The sequence below is a fragment of the Macaca nemestrina genome, chromosome 20, assembly GCF_043159975.1.
Source record: "Macaca nemestrina isolate mMacNem1 chromosome 20, mMacNem.hap1, whole genome shotgun sequence".
NCBI classification, from domain to species: Eukaryota; Metazoa; Chordata; class Mammalia; order Primates; family Cercopithecidae; genus Macaca; species Macaca nemestrina.
In genome coordinates this window covers 52,477,341-52,501,704 of record NC_092144.1, presented here as the reverse complement: position 1 = coordinate 52,501,704, position 24,364 = coordinate 52,477,341, and the positions used below count along the sequence as shown (strand labels likewise).

Below are 24,364 nucleotides of genomic sequence, written 5' to 3'. Positions count from 1 at the left end.
ACTATTCACTTTCACGGATTGGAAGAATCAATATTGTTAGGAAGACAATATTACTCAAAGTGAGCTGCAGATTCAACACAACTCCTACCAGAATCCCAGTAACATTTTTTGCAGAATTACAAAAATCTGTCCTAAATCTGACCTGACAGGCTCTTAATTGATGACTGCTACAACAGAGACACTGAAGAAAAGATGCAACCATGAAAAGGTGGAAAGTGTTGATGACATAGAAAATAGCAATCATTATTTCTCACATCCCAAAACCTTCAAAAATATACAAGTGCAGCATGGCCAGTATGGAATTGACCAAAAACTAATCACCAAGCTAGAAACATGGTGAGAGAGAGAAAAAGGACAAGAACGTATTTGGCCTATCACCTCCCATTTTTGCATACTAATCTGATGCTGAAAAGAAATGCTTACTGGAGCATTATAGATTTTGAATCTTTCAGATTTGGGATGTTAAACCAGTAAGTATGTGACAAATATTTCAGAATCAAAAAATGTCAGAAATCCAAAACACTTTTTGTCCTAAGTCTTATGCATAAGAAATGCTCAATCTGTGTGAACTATAGGCATCAAGCTGTATATAATATCTTGCATAACTGATACTGCACACCCATGACCAACTTCTGATTCTTCCCACTCCCAGCTCCTGGCAACCAGCAGTCTCTTCTCAGATTCACTCTGGAATCCACTTCCATGGGGTCCCTAGAGTAGTCAAACCCATGGAATCGGAGAGTAGAGAGTACAATAAAGGAAAATATTTCCAAAACTTCTCCCAAAAGTTGTCTCATTTCCATCAAACACACATGGTCCAATGAGGACCAGATTTCTAGCAGTTCATTCCCACCCTTTCCACCACTCAGTTCTGCATTTGCAAATGTCCACATGTATTTCTGGAAGGATCCACATAGTCCTCACCTGCCCTCTGCAGAAGGAGAGGAAAATTAAAGATCCCAGAACATGGAATATGGTTCTGCTCCAAAGCCACCAGCTCTTGCCTGTCCCCTTCACTCTTTCTAGATCATTCCTTGCACTCTGCTCTATCTTTGGAGGTCACTGGTTCAAGTAAGTCATCATGAAACACTGCAGAAAACGGCCCCACATTGCGCCTCCACTGCCTGATGAATGAACTGACCTCCAGGCTTGACTCTGGTCTCCCCTGTCTTATTTCTGCTGAAACATCCAGTCCCAGGCCAGGCTGCTCAGTATCTTCAGGGTGTCAGGACAATGGGAAGTCCCATTGTTACTCATCTCTAGACTGTCCTTGGAAATAGAAGCTGCAGAGAAATCACATCTAGGGGGGCAAAGTAGGATGGAATTTGGAAGGGGCCCAGCAGTTGCACATTCCAGGTAAGGAATCCAAGGTGACCCAGCCAGTCAGTACCTGGGGCTGTGACTCCCACTGACGTGTCTGTTCATGACCCAACACTGCTGCTCAATTCACACTTGAGAAAGTCTGTGCTTCCCTAAGACAGAGCAGGTGGCCTCACAGTCTTTGAGCCCTTAGATCACCGTGCATCTGTCTTGTGACACATGCACCAGTTATTGGCTTTCAAGGACTCAGGTGGGCTGAAAGGTGGGAGATGCCAACTCTGATTGAAGGATACCTGTGGGGGAATCAAAGGTGCCAAAGGTGAGTAACGCTTCTCTGAACATCAATGTGCAAATATTTGTTAAAATTTCTTTCAATTCTATAGGGAGTATGTCCAGAAGTGGAATTGCTGGATCAAATGGTAATTTATTGTTTAATTTTTTGAGAAACAGCCACACCACTTTTTACAGTGGCTATAACATTTCCCATTCTCATCAGCAATGCACTAGAGCTCCAATTTTTCCATCTATTTGAAAACACTTGTTGTTTTGTGTTGCTGTCGTTGTTGTTGTTTATCAAAGCCATCAAAGTGTGTGAGGGGGTGTAACATTGTGGTTTTGATTTTGCATATCTCTAAGTATTTGTGACGCTGAGGAGCTTTGCATGGGCTAATTGAATATTTGCATATCTTCCTTGGAGAAAACTCTATTTTAATCCTTGGTTCATTTTTTAATTGGGTTTTGAATGTTTGCTAGTTTTTTCATGTATTCTGGAAATTAATTTCTTATCACACTTATAATTTGCAAATATTTTTCTCATTTCATGGGTTGCCTTTTTACTTTACTGATAATGTTCTTTGATATATAAAAGGTTTTGATTTTTATGAAGTCCAATTTATCCATTTTATTTGTTGCCTATTCTTTTGTTGTTACAACCAAGGAATCATTGTGAAATCCAATATCATTAAGGTTTTCTTCTATCTTTTCTTCTAAGAGTTGTATAGTTTTTGCTCTTACATTTAGATCTTTGATCTATTGTGGGTTAATTTTTGTATATGGTGTTAGGTAAAGGTTCCACTCATTCTTGCCCTTGGATATCCAACTTTCCAAATATCATTTGGTGAGAACACTGTCCTTTCAACATTGAACGATCTTGGCACACTCGATGAAAATCATTTGGCCATACATGCAAGTATTTCTTTCTGGGCTCTCTGTTCAATTTCATTAATTTCTATGTCCTCCTTTATGCCAGTACCACACTGTATTGGTTACTGGGGCTTTGTAGTAAATGCTGAAATCCGGAAGTGTCAGTCCTCTGGGCTTCATTCTTCCTCTTCAAAGTTGTTTGTCTATTTAGGGTCATGCGTTTCAATATAAATTTTAGGATAGATTTTTCTTTTTCTGCAAAAATGTCACTGAGTTTCTGATAGGAATTGTATTGAATCTGCAGCTCACTTTGGGTAGCATTGTCCTCCTAACAATATTGAGTCTTCCAATTTATGAAAACAAAATGTCTTTCAATTTATTGATGTCATCATTAAGCAATATGTTATGGATTTCAGGTATAATCATTTTACCTCATTGGTTAAACTTATTCCTAAAATATTTTATTCTTTTTGATATTAATATGAGTTAAAACTTTTTCTTAATTTCCCTTCGGATTGTTCATGGTTAGTGTATTGAAATACGACTGTTTGAATGTTGATTTTGTATTGTGCTACATTACTGAATTCATTTATTAATTCTAATAGGTTTGTTCCATCTTTAGGATTTTCTACATATAAGTTCAAGTTATCTGCGAACAGAAATAATTTTACTCCTTTCTTCCAATTTCAACGTCTTTCTTAAAATTCTCGCCTAATTTTTCTGACTAGACCTTTCAATACTACATTGAATAGAAGTATCAAAAGCAGCATCCTTGTCTTGTTCCTGCTCATATAGGGAAAGCTTTCAGTCTTTCTCCATTGCGTATGATGTTAGCATTGAGTTTCTCACATATTGCCTTTATGTTGAGGTGATTTCCTTCCATTCTTAGTTAGAATGTTTTTACTGTGAAAAAACATTGAATTTGATCAAATGCATATATTGATTCAATCTTATTACTGATTATAGTTCTATTCATATATTTGTGTTTTTCTAGGAATTTGTCTATTTCATCTAAGTTATCCAATTTATTGGAAAACAATTATTTACAGTAATTTCATAATCATTTTATTAGAATTGATAGTAATCACTTCATTTTCTTTTTTCTTTTTCTTTTCTTTCTTTCTTTCTTTCTTTCTTTCTTTCTTTCTTTCTTTCTTTCTTTCTTTCTTTCTTTCTTTCATTCTTCTTTTAAGAGAGAGACAGGCTCTCACTTTGTAGGCCAGCCCAGGCTGAAATACAGTGGTGTGATTGTGGCTTACTGCAGCCTCAACCTCCTGGGCTCAAGCAATTCTCTTTCTTCAGCCTCCCAAGATACTAGGAATACAGATGGATGCCAATATGCCCAGCCAATTGGTTTTTAATTTTTTTGGTAGAGACTGGGTCTCCCCAGGTTACCTATGCTGGTCCAAACACCTGGCCTCAAGAAATCCTCCCATTGTGACCTCCCAAAGTGCTACGATTAAAATATGACCCATCATACTCAGACTCCATTTTCATTTCTGATTTTAGTAATTTTAATCTTCTCTCTTTTTTCTCTTAGTCAGTCTATTTAATGGTCATCCATTTTGTTGATTTTAACTTGAAGAATCAACTTTTGGTTTCATTAATTTACTCTATTCTTTTTCCATTCTCCATTTTATTTTTATCCACTCTAATCCGTATTGTTTCCTTCATTCACTGTGCTTGGGTTTCGTTTGTTCTTCTTTCATATTCTGAAGTATGACAGAGTTTGCTTCATATCATTCTTTTAAAGGTTTCATGCAGTCAATGAAACAAGATGCCACACACAGGCGAACCAATGTCCGTTGCTATATTACTACCATCGTCATTAGCCTTGAGGTCAAATAGTCCCAGAATCAAATCTCAGATCCACCTATTACTAGCCAAATGACACCAGGAAAGCTTCTACACTACTCTAAGCTTCAGTCTTTTCAATGGCAAAATGGAAAAAAATATCTACCTGACAGGCTTACTGTGTGAATTAAATGAAGTACAGGTAAACTATTTAGCACAGGGCCTGGCATATAGGACGTGCCCCTCAAGAGTACCTGTTTCCATATATATATAGAAAAACAGGTAACACATAAAACTCTAGGACATGGTGACTGATTACTTGTGGGAGAGAAAGGAAAAAAGCTAAGTGCAAAGAACCAAGCCTGGCATGTTAGTTTTTACCAACTGAGATATATCCAGGATGGGATTAGACATATAAGATAATTTATCAGGGAAGACACCTCTGAGGGAATGTGGGGCAGGCATGAAGGTAGTATGGGAGAACCCAGAGACCACTATGCAAAGCTGACTCCTGTGAAAAAGAAAGAGAACGAAGTTTTAGGTATCAATACAATTCTAAGAGAGTTTTTGCAAGGCTGATGGCTAGTCCTCCTACCAGGTTCCCATTAAAGTTAAACACAGCCTCAGAGAACTACATTTGCTTTCATGCCCTTGCTGGGAGCCTGCGGGAAGGAAGCTTTCTGTGTAAAGGACGTGGTGAATTTGAAATGCACTGACCTGGGCCTTCTGTCAATTCTGTCCCTGCCATGAAGACCTGACAGGGTCTCATTCATGGTTGCCACCACAGAGACACTGAGAAAAAGTTGCAACCATGAAAAGGTGGAAAAGTGCAGATTCTAATGACATAGAAAATAGCAATCAGCCTTTCTCACATCTGAAAGCTTTCTGAAATATCTGAGTGCAGTTGAGAATTGACAGAGGACTGATCACCAACTTAGAAACACGGTGAGAGGGGAAAAAACCTCCAAGAATATAACCATCTCCCATCAAATTTCCTACAGAAATAATACATTCCTTGAAGAAACAATTATAGAGTACCTCATGTTACATGCCTGTTCCTGAGGCTTCCCCCAGTAAAATAACATCACCACCATTCCTTCTTTTATTTCTTTCCATGACAGCTCCTTTAAGAAGAGCACAGCTATCCTGGAATATTCCGATATAGCAACCGTGATGTCATTTCTGTATTTCAGGAAGACTGGCAGGTATGATGGCCTTTTCTCTTGTTCTGTTTTCTGCAGGGCTGACTGCCATGCTTGTGAGAGGGAAAAGACTTATTTCCCTGTATCTGGGACTGGATCGCCTCCTTTTCCACCAAACTCCTGCTTCTCAGCACTAATTCCTGCAGTTCCCTTTCTACCTGGCCTTTATGCTCCCTCTACCCCAATGTCGTTTAGACATAATTATCACCAGTCTCTGCTCATTTGTTTCTCAGATTCACATGAGAAACACAATTCCACATTATGAAACCCTCTTCATTATTTTTCACATCTCTCAATAGTGTAATTCTCTCCATTCCCATAAAGACCAACCACTTCTCAAAGTGTTGCTTGACTTCTTGTCTCCAGATTTTGAAACCTTCCTTGCATATGACTGCCTCGTTACTTTTCTAAAATCTAGTTAATTCACTTAATCAAGAATCCCCAAGGGTCTACTCTAGCCTATTTGGTAAGTTCACATTTCTTCTATTTACTAATCCTTCTCACTTCCTTTACCTCTACTTCCTAGTATAATTTCTCCATCCTAATTACAACGGTCTTCCTACACATCCTTGCCCCTTCACCCATATAGACAAAAAATTCTTAGCTCCAATGCTATGCCTAAAAACAGGGTGAACTCCCCTCCACAACCTGCACTACAGACTTAACCACACCCTTCATCACAAGCAATCTCCGACCTCATGGAGAACAAAGACTTTAGGATTAGCCTGTGTACCTGAGACTCAGAACAAAACCTATGTGTGGTTGAGACTTTTTCCTGATGACCAATTCACGTGTTCAGAAAAGATACAAAAATGAAGATGGCAAAGTCCCTACCCCAGGGGACATAAAGCCTAAGACAGGGAATGAGATCTGAAAGCAATCATGATACCAAAATAGAAAAAAAGTGAAGGCCACCAGAAATCAGAGAAATCTGATGGGAAATATAGCTACACATTGGAATCAATGGAAAATATTATTAAAAGTGGATGCTCAAGCCCCACCCATGAGTTCCAGTTTAAAAGTCTGGAGAGCGACCCAAGCACTGGTAATTTTTAAGTCTCCCCTGATACTGCAAACATGTAACGAGGAAGGAGAACTCCTGTTGTAATAGGTAGAACTTAAAACTAAATCAATGATTTTCAGCTAGAAGTACTGGTATTACCTAAGGCCCTTTTTCAACATAAACAAGACTATACTTTTGTGGCCCCAATTATTAATGGGCTACACCAAGAACTCAATAATCCAGTTGGGAAACAGAAGGTGAATGGAAAAGCCACCTTATTTAATATATTAAAATATATATAAAGTATTTTCAAATGAGTGATAAGTGATGCGAAAGCTTCTCTAAATAATATTTATGGGAATGTTAATAATATGAGTATTCTAGGCTGGCGCGGAGGCTCACACCTGTAATCCCAGCACTTTGGGAGGTCGAGGCTGGCAGATCATGAGGTCAGGAGATCGAGACCATCCTGGCTAACACGGTGAAACCCCGTCTCTTCTAAAAATACCAAAACAAACTTAGCTGGAGGTGGTGGCAGTCACCTGTAGTTCCAGCTACTCCGGAGGCTGAGGCAGGATAATTGCATGAACCCAGGAGGCGGAGCTTGCAGTGAGCAGAGATCATGCCACTGAACTCCAGCCTGGGCGACAGAGCAAGACTCCATCTCAAAAAAAAAAATAAAAGAATTTCAAAAAAAATGAGTATTCTAAAACCTCTATGAAATTTCTGGAAATCCAATGTGTTATCAGTTATAGTGTCATATGCCACAGAAGTAACTAGATTTCTACATGAACTCTGTCTTTACCGTAATAAACCTAATAAAAATCTCATTAGATTTCTAACCATATTCATTTTAAATCTTTGTCATTCCCAGATAATTGCTATGATTCTTACTGGAAGTATTTATAATCAGCAACTGTACAAATTTGCTTTTTCTTCGAGGTGATATATGTAAAAAGTCTCTGAAAACGACTCTTGAATACAAGTTTCTGATAACTTCAGTATCATAGCACCGGACTCTCTGAGAACTTTCAAACTTTTAATGAACAGGCTGATATCTTCCTGGAATTCAAGACAAAGAAGAAAAAAAAAACTCAGTTTTATGGGACTAAACAATACAAAGGATAAGGTTTTCATAATTTTTTATTTGAAAATGTGCTGAGTCTTTGAATGTTTTTTCTCCAGATTTATGAACTTTCTCTTTTAAGCTATTAATACTTTGCAGCAATTTGGTAAACTATACTTTTGTAAACAAAAATGAAACATTTGCTTTACTCCCAGTCTGAGTGCCCCAGAATTGGGAAACTATTCATGAGTATTCATATGCTTATGGTAATAAAGTTATTTGCACAAGTTCAGTAAGAATCTACTCTGTTTATAACAGGACACACTTGAAAACACTGGTTATACTACCAAGGCTTTGACTGGGATGTTCTATTTGAGAATATACATAGAATAAACCCATAGGGAATGCAGGCAAAGTCTGAAATTGGCCTTGGTTTGGCTTCCTAGTCTCAAGAGGTTTTGGAAGTTTAATCTGAGAGTCTTATAAAACTTCTAGCAAAGCAAAATTTAAAAAGAGCCCTATGGTCTCTTGCTACTCTTGCTGCACTTAAGAAAAAAATCTAGGCAACTTCGGTGAGACTCAATCTATTTTGCAAACAAATTCATCCTACTGGAATTATCTTTGGTAAAAAAAGAGACTCCTATATAGAGAAAAATTATATTGAAAAGAAAACTGTAGTACACCTGTTACTGTATTGAACCATTCTTCATTATCTTTGAGTATTTAAAATCCATTGGTAGACTGGATTGGACCCTGAATTCTTTTAGTTTTTCCAATTCAATTTTCTATAATGAAATAATTAAGAACAAGAACAGCTCTGTTAAACCCTCATGTCTGAGGTGTGGGCCACTCTGAGTTCACCAAATGTTCAACACCATAACTTAGAGACGCTTAAACTGCAAACCAGGACAACAAGTTGATGAGTGTACACTGTGGACAGCTTTTCTCAAGATGTCAGAACAAGACTATCGATCATGATGAAATTCTTACCTCTCTTAATTTGTCCTTGCTTATGCCTGTCTCCTTTGCTTCTCAGAATAATGCTGTACTTAGGATTTCACAAGAAATACCTTCTGAGAGTAAGTTAACAGTGTCAGATATATCATGTCAACCACACCTTTTACTTTTAAGGTGGAGTTTCTCTCTTCTTGCCCATGCTGGAGTTCAATGGCACAATCTCGGCTCACCACAACCTCCGCCTCCTGGGTTCAAGTGATTCTCCTTCTTCAGCCTCCCTAGTAGCTGAGATTATAGGCATGCGCCACAACACCAGGCTAATTTTGTATTTTTAGTAGAGACAGGGTTTCTACATGTTGTTCAGGCTGGTCTCGAATTCCCGACCTCAGGTATCCGCACGCCTTGGCTTCCCAAAGTTCTAGCATTACAGGTGTGAGCCACCACACATGGTACACACATTTTTACATAACCAGAGATCCTTTAATAAACCCAAAGTCTGACGTAAGCTGCATCTTTAACACAATATTTACCTCAAATGTATGGAGTTTTTTTTAAGCTTCTACTTCTATACTTGCCTATTCTTCTCACTGCCTGTTTTAATTTAAAGTAGACATGCAATGCTAGAAAATAGAATTGCTCTCTACCAGCTAAACAGGGGGGAGCCTGTGCAGCTTCTGACACTTCTTCTTGCACTTAGATAAATACATCGGGTATTATAGAGACTCAGTTGTAAAATCAACAAATGTGCTGCCTGGTTAAAATGACTAGACTCTTCTGGCTTCTTCTTTGATCTATTCTATTGTAGTTAGTTTGCATCTTGCCTAAGGTGTATATTCCAAACTGTTGATATTTTCGTCCTGACAGTCATACTGGTACTCTCCCTCATGTGGTGCAATTTACAAACATTTTTATTTGTGGGCAAATGTTTGTGTGCAGACATCCTTCAAATATCAAATTGTTTCCCTTGGGCTGGAATTCAAAAACTCAAGGAAATGTGTGGTTTATGGGCCGGGAGCAGTGGCTCATATCTGTAATCCCAGCACTTTGGGAGGCCAATGCAGGCAGATCACAAGGTCCAGAGTTGGAGACCAGCCTCGTCAATATGGTGAAACGCTGTCTCTACTAAAAATACAAAAATTATCCGGGTGTGGTGGCGTACACCTGTAGTTACGTAGGGAGAACCCCTGAAACCATTGCTATGGAATAAAAGATGAAACGCTCCTGATTATTGTAAATACAAAATTGCATGCAGGATTGTGTATTTACACAATGCCAGTTTGTGCTGCCAGAATGACTCAACAGCACGTGGTGTACTTCCCCCTGCAGAGAGCCTATAAATGGACGTATAGTCAGGGAGGTTTCACATCACCAAGATTCCTATCCCAGAAAAGCAGATATTCAAAGCTCTGGGAATGGAATACAACCCTTGTGGAGAGCCTATAAAAGGACATACGAGGGGAGCCTGTTCATACGGATAAGATAGGGTTATAAATGCCCTTATCTTGCCACAGCTCTTCTAGGTCTCTTTAGGGTTAAGGCATACTCCCTTCAAAGAATTTTTTGGTTTACCCGGTTGTCTAGCTTCATGTCCTGTTTCTTTTTTTTTTTTTTTTTTTTTTTTTGAGGCAGAGTCTTCACTCTGTTGCCCAGGCTGAAGTGCAGTGGCACCATCTCGGCTCACTGCAAGCTCCGCCTCCCGGGTTCGCGCCATTCTCCTGCCTCAGCCTCCCGAGTAGCTGGGACTACAGGCGCCCGCCATCATGCCCAGCTAATTTTTTGTATTTTTTAGTGGAGACGGGGTTTCACCGTGTTAGCCAGGATGGTCTCGATCTCCTGACCTCGTGATCCAACCACCTCAGCCTCCCAAAGTGCTGGGATTACAGGCGTGAGCCACCGCGCCCGGTCGTCCTGTTTCTATTGATTGTTTGCAACCAGCTTTTCCTGCAACTGTTACTGCTGATTAATATCTTGCTAATAATAGGTTATGGATTGACTGTGTTTCTGTTTCAAGGCTCTGTTAGAAATTGCTGATGCACACACTATGCTGTAAATTCTTATCTCGGGGGGGAGGGGGGGCGGAGCAAGATGGCCGAATAGGAACAGCTCCAGTCTCCAACTCCCAGCGCGAGCGACACAGAAGACCGGTGATTTCTGCATTTTCAACTGAGGTACTGGGTTCATCTCACTGGGGAGTACCAGACGATCCGTGCTGGTCAGCTGCTGCAGCCCGACCAGCCAGAGCTGAAGCAGGGCGAGGCATTGCCTCACCTGGGAAGCGCAAGGGGGAAGGGAATCCCTTTTCCTAGCCAGGGGAACTGAGACACACAACACCTGGAAAATCGGGTAACTCCCATCTCAATACTGTGCTTTAAGCAAACAGGCACACCAGGAGATCATATCCCACACCTGGCCGGGAGGGTCCCACACCCATGGAGCCTCCCTCATTGCTAGCACAGCAGTCTGTGATCTACCTGCAAGGCAGCAGCCAGGCTGGGGGAGGGGCGCCCGCCATTGCTGAGGCTTAAGTAGGTAAACAAAGCTGCTGGGAAGCTCCAACTGGGTGGAGCTCACAGCAGCTCAAGGAAACCTGCCTGTCTCTGTAGACTCCACCTCTGGGGACAGGGCAATAACAAACGCAGCCGAAACCTCTGCAGACGCAAACGACTCTGTCTGACAGCTTTGAAGAGAGCAGTGGATCTCCCAACACGGAGGTTGAGATCTGAGAAGGGGCAGACTCCCTGCTCAAATGGGTCCCTGACCCCTGAGTAGCCTAACAGGGAGACATTCCCAACTAGGGGCAGTCTGACACCCCACACCTCACAGGGTGGAGTACACCCCTGAGAGGAAGCTTCCAAAGCAAGAATCAGACAGGGACACTCGCTGCTCAGAAATATTCTATCTTCTGCAGCCTCTGCTGCTGATACCCAGGCAAACAGGGTCTGGAGTGGACCTCAAGCAATCTCCAACAGACCTACAGCTGAGGGTCCTGACTGTTAGAAGGAAAACTATCAAACAGGAAGGACACCTACACCAAAACCCCATCAGTACATCACCATCATCAAAGACCAGAGGCAGATAAAACCACAAAGATGGGGAAAAAGCAGGGCAGAAAAGCTGGAAATTCAAAAAATAAGAGCGCATCTCCCCCGACAAAGGAGGGCAGCTCATCGCCAGCAACGGATCAAAGCTGGACGGAGAATGACTTTGACGAGATGAGAGAAGAAGGCTTCAGTCCATCAAATTTCTCAGAGCTAAAGGAGGAATTACGTACCCAGCGCAAAGAAACTAAAAATCTTGAAAAAAAAGTGGAAGAATTCATGGCTAGAGTAATTAATGCAGAGAAGGTCCTAAACGAAATGAAAGAGATGAAAACCATGACACGAGAAATACGTGACAAATGCACAAGCTTCAGTAACCGACTCGATCAACTGGAAGAAAGAGTATCTGCGATTGAGGATCAAATGAATGAAATGAAGCGAGAAGAGAAACCAAAAGAATAAAGAAGAAAAAGAAATGAACAAAGCCTGCAAGAAGTATGGGATTATGTAAAAAGACCAAATCTACGTCTGATTGGGGTGCCTGAAAGTGAGGGGGAAAATGGAACCAAGTTGGAAAACACTCTTCAGGATATCATCCAGGAGAACTTCCCCAACCTAGTAGGGTAGGCCAACATTCAAATCCAGGAAATACAGAGAACGCCACAAAGATACTCCTCGAGAAGAGCAACTCCAAGACACATAATTGCCAGATTCACGAAAGTTGAAATGAAAGAAAAAATCTTAAGGGCAGCCAGAGAGAAAGGTCGGGTTACCCACAAAGGGAAGCCCATCAGACTAACAGCAGATCTCTCGACAGAAACTCTCCAAGCCAGAAGAGAGTGGGGGCCAATATTCAACATTCTTAAAGAAAAGAATTTTCAACCCAGAATTTCATATCCAGCCAAACTAAGTTTCATAAGTGAAGGAGAAATAAAATCCTTTACAGATAAGCAAATGCTTAGAGATTTTGTCATCACTAGGCCTGCCTTACAAGAGACCCTGAAGGAAGCACTAAACATGGAAAGGAACAACCGGTACCAGCCATTGCAAAAACATGCCAAAATGTAAAGACCATCGAGGCTAGGAAGAAACTGCATCAACTAACGCACAAAATAACCAGTTAATATCATAATGGCAGGATCAGGTTCACACATAACAATCTTAACCTTAAATGTAAATGGACTAAATGCTCCAATTAAAAGACACAGACTGGCAAACTGGATAAAGAGTCAAGACCCATCAGTCTGCTGTATTCAGGAGACCCATCTCACACCCAGAGACATACATAGGCTCAAAATAAAGGGATGGAGGAAGATTTACCAAGCTAATGGAGAACAAAAAAAAAGCGGGGGTTGCAATCCTAGTCTCTGATAAAACAGACTTTAAACCATCAAAGATCAAAAGAGACAAAGAAGGCCATTACATATTGGTAAAGGGATCAATTCAACAGGAAGAGCTAACTATCCTAAATATATATGCACCCAATACAGGAGCAGCCAGATTCATAAAGCAAGTCTTTAGAGACTTACAAAGAGACTTAGACTCCCATACAATAATAATGGGAGACTTCAACACTCCACTGTCAACATTAGACAGATCAACGAGACAGAAAGATAACAAGGATATCCAGGAATTGAACTCATCTCTGCAGCAAGCAGACCTAATAGACATCTATAGAACTCTCCACCCCAAATCAACAGAATATACATTCTTCTCAGCACCACATTGTACTTACTCCAAAATCGACCACGTAATTGGAAGTAAAGCACTCCTCAGCAAATGTACAAGAACAGAAATTATAACAAACTGTCTCTCAGACCACAGTGCAATCAAACTAGAACTCAGGACTAAGAAACTCAATCAAAACTGCTCAACTACATGGAAACTGAATAACCTGCTCCTGAATGACTACTGGGTACATAACGAAATGAAGGCAGAAATAAAGATGTTCTTTAAAACCAATGAGAACAAAGATACAACATACCATTATCTCTGGGTCACATTTAAAGCAGTGTGTAGAGGGAAATTTATAGCACTAAATGCCCACAAGAGAAAACAGGAAAGATCTAAAATTGACACTCTAACATCGCAATTAAAAGAACTAGAGAAGCAAGAGCAAACACATTCAAAAGCTAGCAGAAGGCAAGAAATAACTAAGATCAGAGCAGAACTGAAGGAGATAGAGACACAAAAAAAATCAATGAATCCAGGAGTTGGTTTTTTGAAAAGATCAACAAAATTGACAGACCACTAGCCAGACTAATAAAGAAGAAAAGAGAGAGGAATCAAATCGATGCAATTAAAAATGATAAAGGGGATATCACCACCGACCACACAGAAATACAAACTACCATCAGAGAATACTATAAACACCTCTACACAAATAAACTGGAAAACCTAGAAGAAATGGATAATTTCCTGGACACTTACACTCTTCCAAGACTAAACCAGGAAGAAGTTGAATCCCTGAATAGACCAATAGCAGGCTCTGAAATTTAGGCAATAATTAATAGCCTACCAACGAAAAAAAGTCCAGGACCAGATGGATTCACAGCTGAATTCTACCAGAGGTACAAGGAGGAGCTGGTACCATTCCTTCTGAAACTATTCCAATCAATAGAAAAAGAGGGAATCCTCCCTAACTCATTTTATGAGGCCAACATCATCCTGATACCAAAGCCTGGCAGAGACACAACAAAAAAAGAGAATTTTAGACCAATATCCCTGATGAACATCGATGCAAAAATCCTCAATAAAATACTGGCAAATCGGATTCAGCAACACATCAAAAAGCTTATCCACCATGATCAAGTGGGCTTCATCCCTGGGATGCAAGGCTGGTTCAACATTCGCAAATCAATCAACATAATCCAGCATATAAACAGAACCAAAGACAAGAACCACATGATTATCTCAATAGATGCAGAAAAGGCTTTTGACAAAATTCAACAGCCCTTCATGCTAAAAACGCTCAATAAATTCGGTATTGATGGAACGTACCTCAAAATAATAAGAGCTATTTATGACAAACCCACAGCCAATATCATACTGAATGGGCTAAAACTGGAAAAATTCCCTTTCAAAACTGGCACAAGACAGGGATGCCCTCTCTCACCACTCCTATTCAACATAGTGTTGGAAGTTCTGGCTAGGGCAATTAGGCAAGAGAAAGAAATCAAGGGTATTCAGTTAGGAAAAGAAGAAGTCAAATTGTCCCTGTTTGCAGATGACGTGATTGTATATTTAGAAAACCCCATTGTCTCAGCCCAAAATCTCCTTAAGCTGATAAGCAACTTCAGCAAAGTCTCAGGATACAAAATTAATGTGCAAAAATCACAAGCATTCTTATACACCAGTAACAGACAAACAGAGAGCCAAATCAGGAATGAACTTCCATTCACAATTGCTTCAAAGAGAATAAAATACCTAGGAATCCAACTTACAAGGGATGTAAAGGACCTCTTCAAGGAGAACTACAAACCACTGCTCAGTGAAATCAAAGAGGACACAAACAAATGGAAGAACATACCATGCTCATGGATAGGAAGAATCAATATAGTGAAAATGGCCATACTGCCCAAGGTAATTTATAGATTCAATGCCATCCCCATCAAGCTACCAATGAGTTTCTTCACAGAATTGGAAAAAACTGCTTTAAAGTTCATATGGAACCAAAAAAGAGCCCGCATCTCCAAGACAATCCTAAGTCAAAAGAACAAAGCTGGAGGCATCACGCTACCTGACTTCAAACTATACTACAAGGCTACAGTAACCAAAACAGCATGGTACTGGTACCAAAACAGAGATATAGACCAATGGAACAGAACAGAGTCCTCAGAAATAATACCACACATCTACAGCCATCTGATCTTTGACAAACCTGAGAGAAACAAGAAATGGGGAAAGGATTCCCTATTTAATAAATGGTGCTGGGAAAATTGGCTAGCCATAAGTAGAAAGCTGAAACTGGATCCTTTCCTTACTCCTTATACGAAAATTAATTCAAGATGGATTAGAGACTTAAATGTTAGACCTAATACCATAAAAACCGTAGAAGAAAACCTAGGTAGTACCATTCAGGACATAGGCATGGGATAGACTTCCTGTCTAAAACACCAAAAGCAACGGCAGCAAAAGCCAAAATTGACAAATGGGATCTCATTAAACTAAAGAGCTTCTGCACAGCAAAAGAAACTACCATCAGAGTGAACAGGCAACCTACAGAATGGGAGAACATTTTTGCAATCTACTCATCTGACAAAGGGCTAATATCCAGAACCTACAAAGAACTCAAACAAATTTAAAAGAAAAAAACAAACAACCCCATCAAAAAGTGGGCAAAGGATATGAACAGACATTTCTCAAAAGAAGACATTCATACAGCCAACAGACACATGAAAAAATGCTCATCATCACTGGCCATCAGAGAAATGCAACTCAAAACCACAATGAGATATCATCTCACAACAGTTAGAATGGCAATCATTAAAAAGTCAGGAAACAACAGGTGCTGGAGAGGATGTGGAGAAATAGGAACACTTTTACACTGTTGGTGGGATTGTAAACTAGTTCAACCATTATGGAAAACAGTATGGCGATTCCTCAAGGATCTAGAACTAGATGTACCATTTGACCCAGCCATCCCATTACTGGGTATATACCCAAAGGATTATAAATTATGCTGCTATAAAGACACATGCACACATATGTTTATTGCAGCACTATTCACAATAGCAAAGACTTGGAATCAACCCAAATGTCCATCAGTGACAGATTGGATTAAGAAAATGTGGCACATCGGCCTGGCGCGGTGGCTCAAGCCTGTAATCCCAGCACTTTGGGAGGCCGAGACGGGTGGATCACGAGGTCAGGAGATCGCGACCATCCCGGCTAACACGGTGAAACCCCGTCTCTACTAAAAAATACAGAAAACTAGCCGGGTGCGGTGGCGGGCGCCTGTAGTCCCAGCTACTCGGGAGGCTGAGGCAGGAGAATGGCGGGATCCCAGGAGGCGGAGCTTGCAGTGAGCTGAGATTCGGCCACTGCACTCCAGCCTGGGCGGCAGAGCGAAACTCCATCTCAAAAAAAAAAAAAAAGAAAATGTGGCACATATACACCATGGAATACTATGCAGCCATAAAAAAGGATGAGTTTGTGTCCTTTGTAGGGACATGGATGCAGCTGGAAACCATCATTCTTAGCAAACTATCACAAGAACAGAAAACCAAACACCGCATGTTCTCACTCATAGGTGGGAACTGAACAATGAGATCACTTGGACTCAGGAAGGGGAACATCACACACCGGGGCCTATCATGGGGACGGGGGAAGGGGGAGGGATTGCATTGGGAGTTATACCTAATGTAAATGACGAGTTGATGGGTGCAGCACACCAACATAGCCCAAGTATACATATGTAACAAACCTGCACGTTATGCACATGTACCCTACAACTTAAAGTATAATAATAATAAATAAATTTAAAAAAAAAGAAAAAAAATTCTTATCTCTGTATACTGTACTTCTGCATAAAGATGTTATGTTAAAGAATTCCTTCATCCCCATGTGACCATCTCACCTCGTAATCAAACAACAATGAATCCCTCGCTAACCTACCCCCACCCTCACTAAACTTAATAATAAATGTTGGTATATCCAGTACATTGGTGGCATCGCAGGACCAGAAGGCAATGACCCCCCTGGACCCAGCTTTCACTATCGTGTGTGTGTCTTTTATTTCTTGACCTGCCAATCCACCTGGGAACAAAGAAGGAGACCTGTTGCATGGCGGGATGCTGGCCAGATCCCGCAATATCATCTCAGCTACTTGGGATGCTGAGGCGGGAGAATCGCTTGAACTCGTAAGGCGGAGTCTGCAGTGAGCTGAGATCATGACACTGCAATCCAGCCTGGGTCACAGAGCGAGACTCCATTTAAAAAAAGAAAAGGAGGAGTGGCGCCAAATGGCCGAATAGGAACAACGCCAGCCTCTAGCTCCCAGCATGAGCAACACAGAAGACAGGTGATTTCTGCATTTCCAACAGAGGTACGGGGTTCATCTCACTGGGGCGTCTTGGACATTGGGTGCAGGACAGTAGGTGCAGCCCAACGAGTGAGAGCAGAAGCACGGTGAGGCATCACCTCACCAGGGAAGTGCAAGGGGGAAAGGAATTCCCTTTCCTAGCCAAGGGAAACCGTGACACACAACACCTGGAAAATCAGGTCACTCCCACCCTAGTACTACACTTTACCAAGAGTCTTAGCAAACGGCATACCAGGAGATCATATCCTGCACCTGGCTCAGAGGGTCCCATGCCCATGGAGCCTCCCTCATGGCTAGCACAGCAGTCTGAGATCTAACTACAAGGCGGCATCGAGGCTAGGGAAGGGGTGCCCACCATTGCAGCGGTTTAAGTAGGTAAACAAAGCAGTCAGGAAGCTTGAACTGGATGGAGACCACCGCAGCTCAAGGAGGCCTGCCTGCCTCTGTAGACTCCACCTCTGGGGACAGGGCATAGACAAACAAAAGGCAGCAGAAACCTCTGCCCATGCAAATGTCCCTGTCTGACAACTTTGAAGAGACTAGTGGTTCTCCCAGCATGGAGTTTGAGATCTGAGAACGAACAGACTGCCTGCTTAAGTGAGTCCCTGACCCCTGAGTAGCCTAACTGGGAGACATCCCCACTAGAGGCAGACTGACACACCACACCTCACATGGCCGGGTACAAGTCTGAGATGAAGCTTCCAGAGGAATAATCAGACAGCAACATTCGATGTTCAGAAATATTCACTCTTCTGCAGCTTCCACAGCTGATACCCAAGCAAACAGAGTCTGGAGTGGACCTCCAGCAAACTCCAACAGACCTGCAGCTGAGGGTCCTGATTTTTACAAGGAAAACTAGGAAACAGAAAGGAGATCCACAACAAAACCCCATCTGTATGTCACCATCATCAAAGACCAAAGACAGATAAAACCACAAAGTTGGGGAAAAAGCAGTACAGAAAAGCTGAAAATTCTAAAAATCAGAGCCCCTCTCCCCCTCCAAGGGAGCACAGCTCCTTGCCAGCAACAGCACAAAGATGGAGAGAGAATGACTTTCACGAGTTGAGAGAAGAAGCCTTCAGACAATCAAACTTCTCTGAGCTAAAGGAGGAAGTACGAACCCAGAGAAAAGAAACTACAAACGTTGAAAAAAGATTTGACAAATGGCTAACTAGAATAACCAATGTAGAGAAGTCCTTAAACGACCTGATAGAAATGAAAACCACGAGATGAGAACAACGTGACAAATGCACAAGCATCAGTAACCAACTCGATCAACTGGAAGAAAGGGTTCAACTTGAAGATCAAATGAATGAAATGACGCAAGAAGAGAACTTTAGAGAAAAAAAGTAAAAAGAAATGAATAAAGCCTCCGGGAAATTTGCGACTATGTGAAAAGACCAAACCTACATCTGATTGGTGTACCTGAAAGTGACTAGGAGAATGAAGCGAGTTGGAAAACACTCTGCAGGCTATTATCCAGGAAAACTTCCCCAACCTAGCAAGGCAGGCCAACATTCAAATTCAGAAAATACAGAGAATACCACAAAGATACTCCTCAAAAAAGCAACTCCAAGACATATAATTGCCAGATTCTCCAAAGTTGAAATGAAGGAAAAAATGTTAAGAGTAGCCAGAGGAAGGTAGGGTTACCCACAGAGGGAAGATAGAGACACAAAAACCCCTTCAAAAAAATCAACAAATCCAAGAGCTGGTTTTTTGAAAAGATCAACAAAATTGATAGACCGCTAGCAAGATTAATAAAGAAGAAAAGAGAGAAGAATCAAATAGACACAATAAAAATTGATAAAGTGTGTATCACCACTGACCCCACAGAAATACAAACTACAATCAGAGAATACTATAAACACCTCTATACAAATAAACTAGAAAACCTAGAAGAAATGAATAAATTCCTGGACACTTACACTCTCCCAAGACTAAACCAGGAAGAAGTTGAATCCTTGAAGAGACCAATAGCAGGCTCTGAAATTGAGGCAATAATTAATAGCCTACCAAACAAAAATAGTCCAGGACCAGACAGATTCACAGCCGAATTCTACTAGAGGTACAAGGAGGAGCTGGTACCATTCCTTCTGAAACTATTCCAATCAATAGAAAAAGGGAATCTTCCCTAACTCATTTTATGAGACCAACATCATCCTGATACCAAAGCCTGGCAGAGAGACAACAACAAAAAAAAAGAATTTTAAACCAATATCCATGATGGAAAAATCCTCAATAAAATACTGGCAAACCGAACCCAGCAGCACATCAAAAAGCTTATCCACAATGATCAAGTGGGTTTCATCTCTGGGCTGCAAGACAGGTTCGACATATACAAATAAATAAACGTAATCCAGCATGTAAACAGAATCAAAGACAAAAATCACATGATTATCTCAAGAGATGTAGACAAGGCCTTTGACAAAATTCAACGCCCCTTCATGGTAAAAACTCTCAATAAATTCGGTATTGATGGAACGTATCTCAAAATAATAAGAGCTCTTTATCACAAACCCACAGCCGATATCATAGTGAATGGGCTAAAACTGGAAGCATTCCCCTTGAAAACTGGAACAAGACAGGGATGTCCTCTCTCACCACTCCTATTCAACAGAGTGTTGGAATCTCTAACCAGGGCAATCAGGCAAGAGAAAGAAATAAAGGGTATTCAATTAGGAGAAGCGGAAGTCAAATTGTCCCTGTTTGCAGATGACATGATTGTATATTTAGAAAACCCCATCGTCTCAGCCCAAAATCTCCTTAAGCTGATAAGAAACTTCAGAAGAGTCTCAGGAGACAAAATCAATGTGTAAAAATCACAAGCATTCTTATACACCAATAACAGACAAACAGAGGGCTAAATCATGAATAAACTGTCATTCACAATTGCTTCAAAGAGAATAAAATACCTAGGAATCCAACTTACAAGGGATGTGAAGGACCTCTTCAAGGAGAACTGCAAACCACTGCTCAATGAAATAAAAGAGGACACAAGCAAATGGAAGAACATTTCATGCTCATGGATAGGAAGAATCAATATCATGAAAATGGCCATACTGTCCAAGGTAATTTACAGATTCAACACCATCCCCAGTGACCTAGCAATGACATTCTTCGCAGAATTAGAGAAAACTACCTTAAAGTTTATATGGAACCAAAAATAGCCCACATTGCCAAGACACTCCTAAGCGAAAATAACAAAGCTGGAGGCATCACGCTACCTGACTTCAAACTTTACTACAAGGCTACAGTAACTAAAACAGCGTGGTAGTGGTACCAAAACAGAGATATAGACCAATGTAACAGAACAGAGCCCTCAGAAATAATACCACACATCTACAACCATCTGATCTTTGACAAACCTGACAAAAACAAGAAATGGGGAAAGGATTCCCTATTTCATAAATGGTGCTGGGAAAACTGGCTAGCCATAAGTAGAAAGCTAAACTGGATCCCTTCCTTACACCTTAAACAAAAATTAATTCAAGATGGATTAAAGACTTAAATGTTAAACTTAAAACCATAAAAACCCTGGAAAAAAAACCTAGGCAATACTATTCAGGATATAGGCATGGGCAAGGACTACATGTCTAAAGCACCAAAAGCAATGACAACAAAAGCCAAAATCGACAAATGGGATCTAATTAAACTAAAGAGCTTCTGCACATCAAAGAAAAACTACCATCACAGTGAACAGGCAACCTACAGAATGGGAGAACATTTTTGCAATCTACTCATCTGACAAAGGGCAAATATCCAGAACCTACTAAGAACTCAAACAAATTTACAAGAAAAAAACAAACAACCCCATCAAAAAGTGAGCAAAGGATATGAACAGACACTTCTCAAAAGAAGACATTTATGCAGCCAACAGACACATGATAAAATGCTCATCGTCACTTGCCATTAGAGACATGCAAATCAAAACCAAAATGAGATACCATCTCACACCAGTTAGTATGGCGATCATTAAAAAGTCAGGAAACAACAGGTGCTGGAGACGATGTGGAGAAATAGGAACACCTTTACACTGTTGGTGGCACTGCAGACTAGTTCAGCCATAGTGGAAGACAGTATGGCAATTCCTCAAGGATCTAGAACAAGAAATACCATTTGTCCCAGCCATCCCATTACTGGGTATATATCCGAAAGATTATAAATCATGCTGCTATAAAGAGACATGCACACATGCGTTTATTGTGGGAGTATTCACAATAGCAAAGACTTGGAACCAACCCAAATGACCATCAATAAAAGACTGGCTTAAGAAAATGTGGCACAAATACACCATGGAATACTATGCAGCCATAATAAATGATGAGTTCGTGTCCTTTGTAAAGACATGGATGCAGCTGGAAACCATCATTCTCAGCAAACTGTCACAGGAACAGAAAACCAAACACCGCATGTTCTCACTCATAGGTGGGAATTGAAAAATGAGAACACTTGGACACAGGAAGGGGAACATCACATACTGGGGTCTGTTGTGGGGTAGGGGGAGGGGGGAAGGATAGCATTAGGAGATACAGCTAATGTAAGTGACGAATTAAAGGGTGCAGCACACCAACATGGCACATGTATACATATGTAACAAATGTGCGTATTGTGCACATGTGCCCTAGTACATAAAGTTTAAAAAATATTTTTAAAAGACAAAGGAAATTGAAATAAAAAAGAAAAGAAATGATGGAAGCCCAAAATTATGGTTATTGAGAATAATGCTAATTCTTTAAGTTTTGATCATATTCTCACCTAAGTGAGAGTACAGACACTTCAAAATAAAGCCACATATGTTAAACGTTGTATACTCCCACTGAAAATTTAAGGAAGCAGATAGCTCTCAAAACAGATCATATTTTTCTGTAAAAAGAAGATTCCAGTGAACCTGAGTGAGCATAATAAGGAAGTCCCCTCTGCTTTAACTTTTACCAAAAAAAGTGACCTGAAGTACTCTGACTTTAACCAATGAATTTATTTCTATGGCTTTGTTTACTGATCCGCATTTGTCAAAACCCATTGTTTTGTTATTGTATTGCCCAGGGGAAGTTATCACCGTATCTGTAGAGAGAGAGCTGCCCCAAATCATAAATGACAAATAAAAGCCAATTACATCTATAACTAAATTAGTTGTAATTTTGTCTTGTCACACATATTCACACCAAGCAATGGCCAGTGGAGTCTCTCAGGCTGTATAATTCTCCCCCTGACCCTCCTGCTTTTCTCTTTCACTTACAAGGACCTTTAGGATGACACTGGGAGCCACCCAGATAATCCAGAATAAGCTTTCCATCTCAAGATACTCAACTGCATCACCGTTCAACAGTGCTTTTTCCAAGAAAATAAATGCATGTGTTCCAAGTGTTATAATGTGGATTTTTTTTTTTTTTTTGACAGTGTTTCATTCATGTTGCCCCAGCTGGAATGCAGTAGGGTGATCTCAGCTTACAGCAACCTCCACCTCCCAGATTCAAATGATTCTCCTGCCTCAGCCTCTCAAGTAGTTGGGATTACAGGTGCCCACCACCACGCCCAGCTAATTTTTGCATTTTTAGTAGAAACAGGGTTTCACCATGTTGACCAGCCTGGTCTCGAACTCCTGACCTCGTGATTTGTCCTTCTCGGCCTCCCAAAGTGCTGAGACTACAGGCATGAGCCACCGCACCCAGCCCGGATGTGGACATTTTTAAGAGGCTATTATTCTGCCTCATACATGTCACTATCATAAACATTACTCACAATAAAAATATGTTTTGCCTTCTTTCCATGTCTCATTTTTCTGTCTGCACAAACCACAGTGAAATATACTAGCTCTGTTAAGAAGTGGTTGGATGACCCTAGGCCACTCCTTTGACCTCCCTCAGCCTCCTTCCTCATCTGCAGTCAGAAAATGACAATGGAAGAGTAAATTAACATGCGTAAGACATTAGTCACAGAGCATGGTACCTAATGAGCCCTCGGTAAACATTCGTTTCAGTCCTTTCCTTTCACCATCCCATTTTTCTTGCCCTCACCCATCTTCTCCTTCAACTCCTTTCTCTTCAGTAACTTCCTCAGTCTAACCTGCCAATCAAAGAGACACACTACCTATTCCCTCATGACTCTGATGGTATGTTCTTCTGATAGAGTCTGCTATCCACTCAAAGCAATGAGTATTACTTATATGGAGAGGTCTGTTTGCAACAAGAAATCCTTTTTATGTTCACACAAAATTTATACACCATTTCTCTTAACTTACACACACCAGTATCAATTCAACCCTGTTATTTCATACATGCACTTCATTATTTTATTCTTCAGTCTTTCTCCTTACAACTTAAAAATTAGGATAGCACAAAAACAAAAATAATGGCCTGGGCCTGAAGAGGGTATTCCTTTAGCAAGATGAATGCTTTCCTTTTTCAAGATGAATGCTATCTGCAAGGCAGCACTGAAGCCTATTTCTGGGTTTGGTTTACATCAAAGCCATTTGAGCCTTGGATACATTCTTAGATTCCCAGGAGATAATGATTGTCACGGAAGCCACACCCACTCAGAGCATTCCTACTATTGGGTAAAGGTATGTTTACAGAATGTTGTGCATGAGTTACTCCTCCTAAATACTACTCCTGGAAGTTAAGCTTCCTCACTAACGAGCTTCATCTCTAGCTGGCCTGCCTGGACCCTGACTGGAAACTACCTGCACACTCTGGATGACCAGGGTGGCACTTTTGCCTACTCCCATAATTATAATAGCTCACACACTGATGCAGCACTCACTATGCAACAGACTCTAGCCTAAGAGCCTTTCATGTA

At 40.7% G+C, this 24,364-nt stretch overlaps 1 long non-coding RNA gene across 1 annotated transcript; it reads left to right on the top strand.

Moving 5' to 3' along the window:
* The first annotated feature begins 1,478 nt into the window (after positions 1–1,478).
* LOC139360287 (uncharacterized) lies at positions 1,479–23,189 on the top strand. Its single transcript, XR_011617592.1, has 3 exons — positions 1,479–1,639; positions 5,379–5,462; positions 22,967–23,189. It is a non-coding gene; the product is annotated as an uncharacterized lncRNA (long non-coding RNA).
* Positions 23,190–24,364: the final 1,175 nt, after the last annotated feature.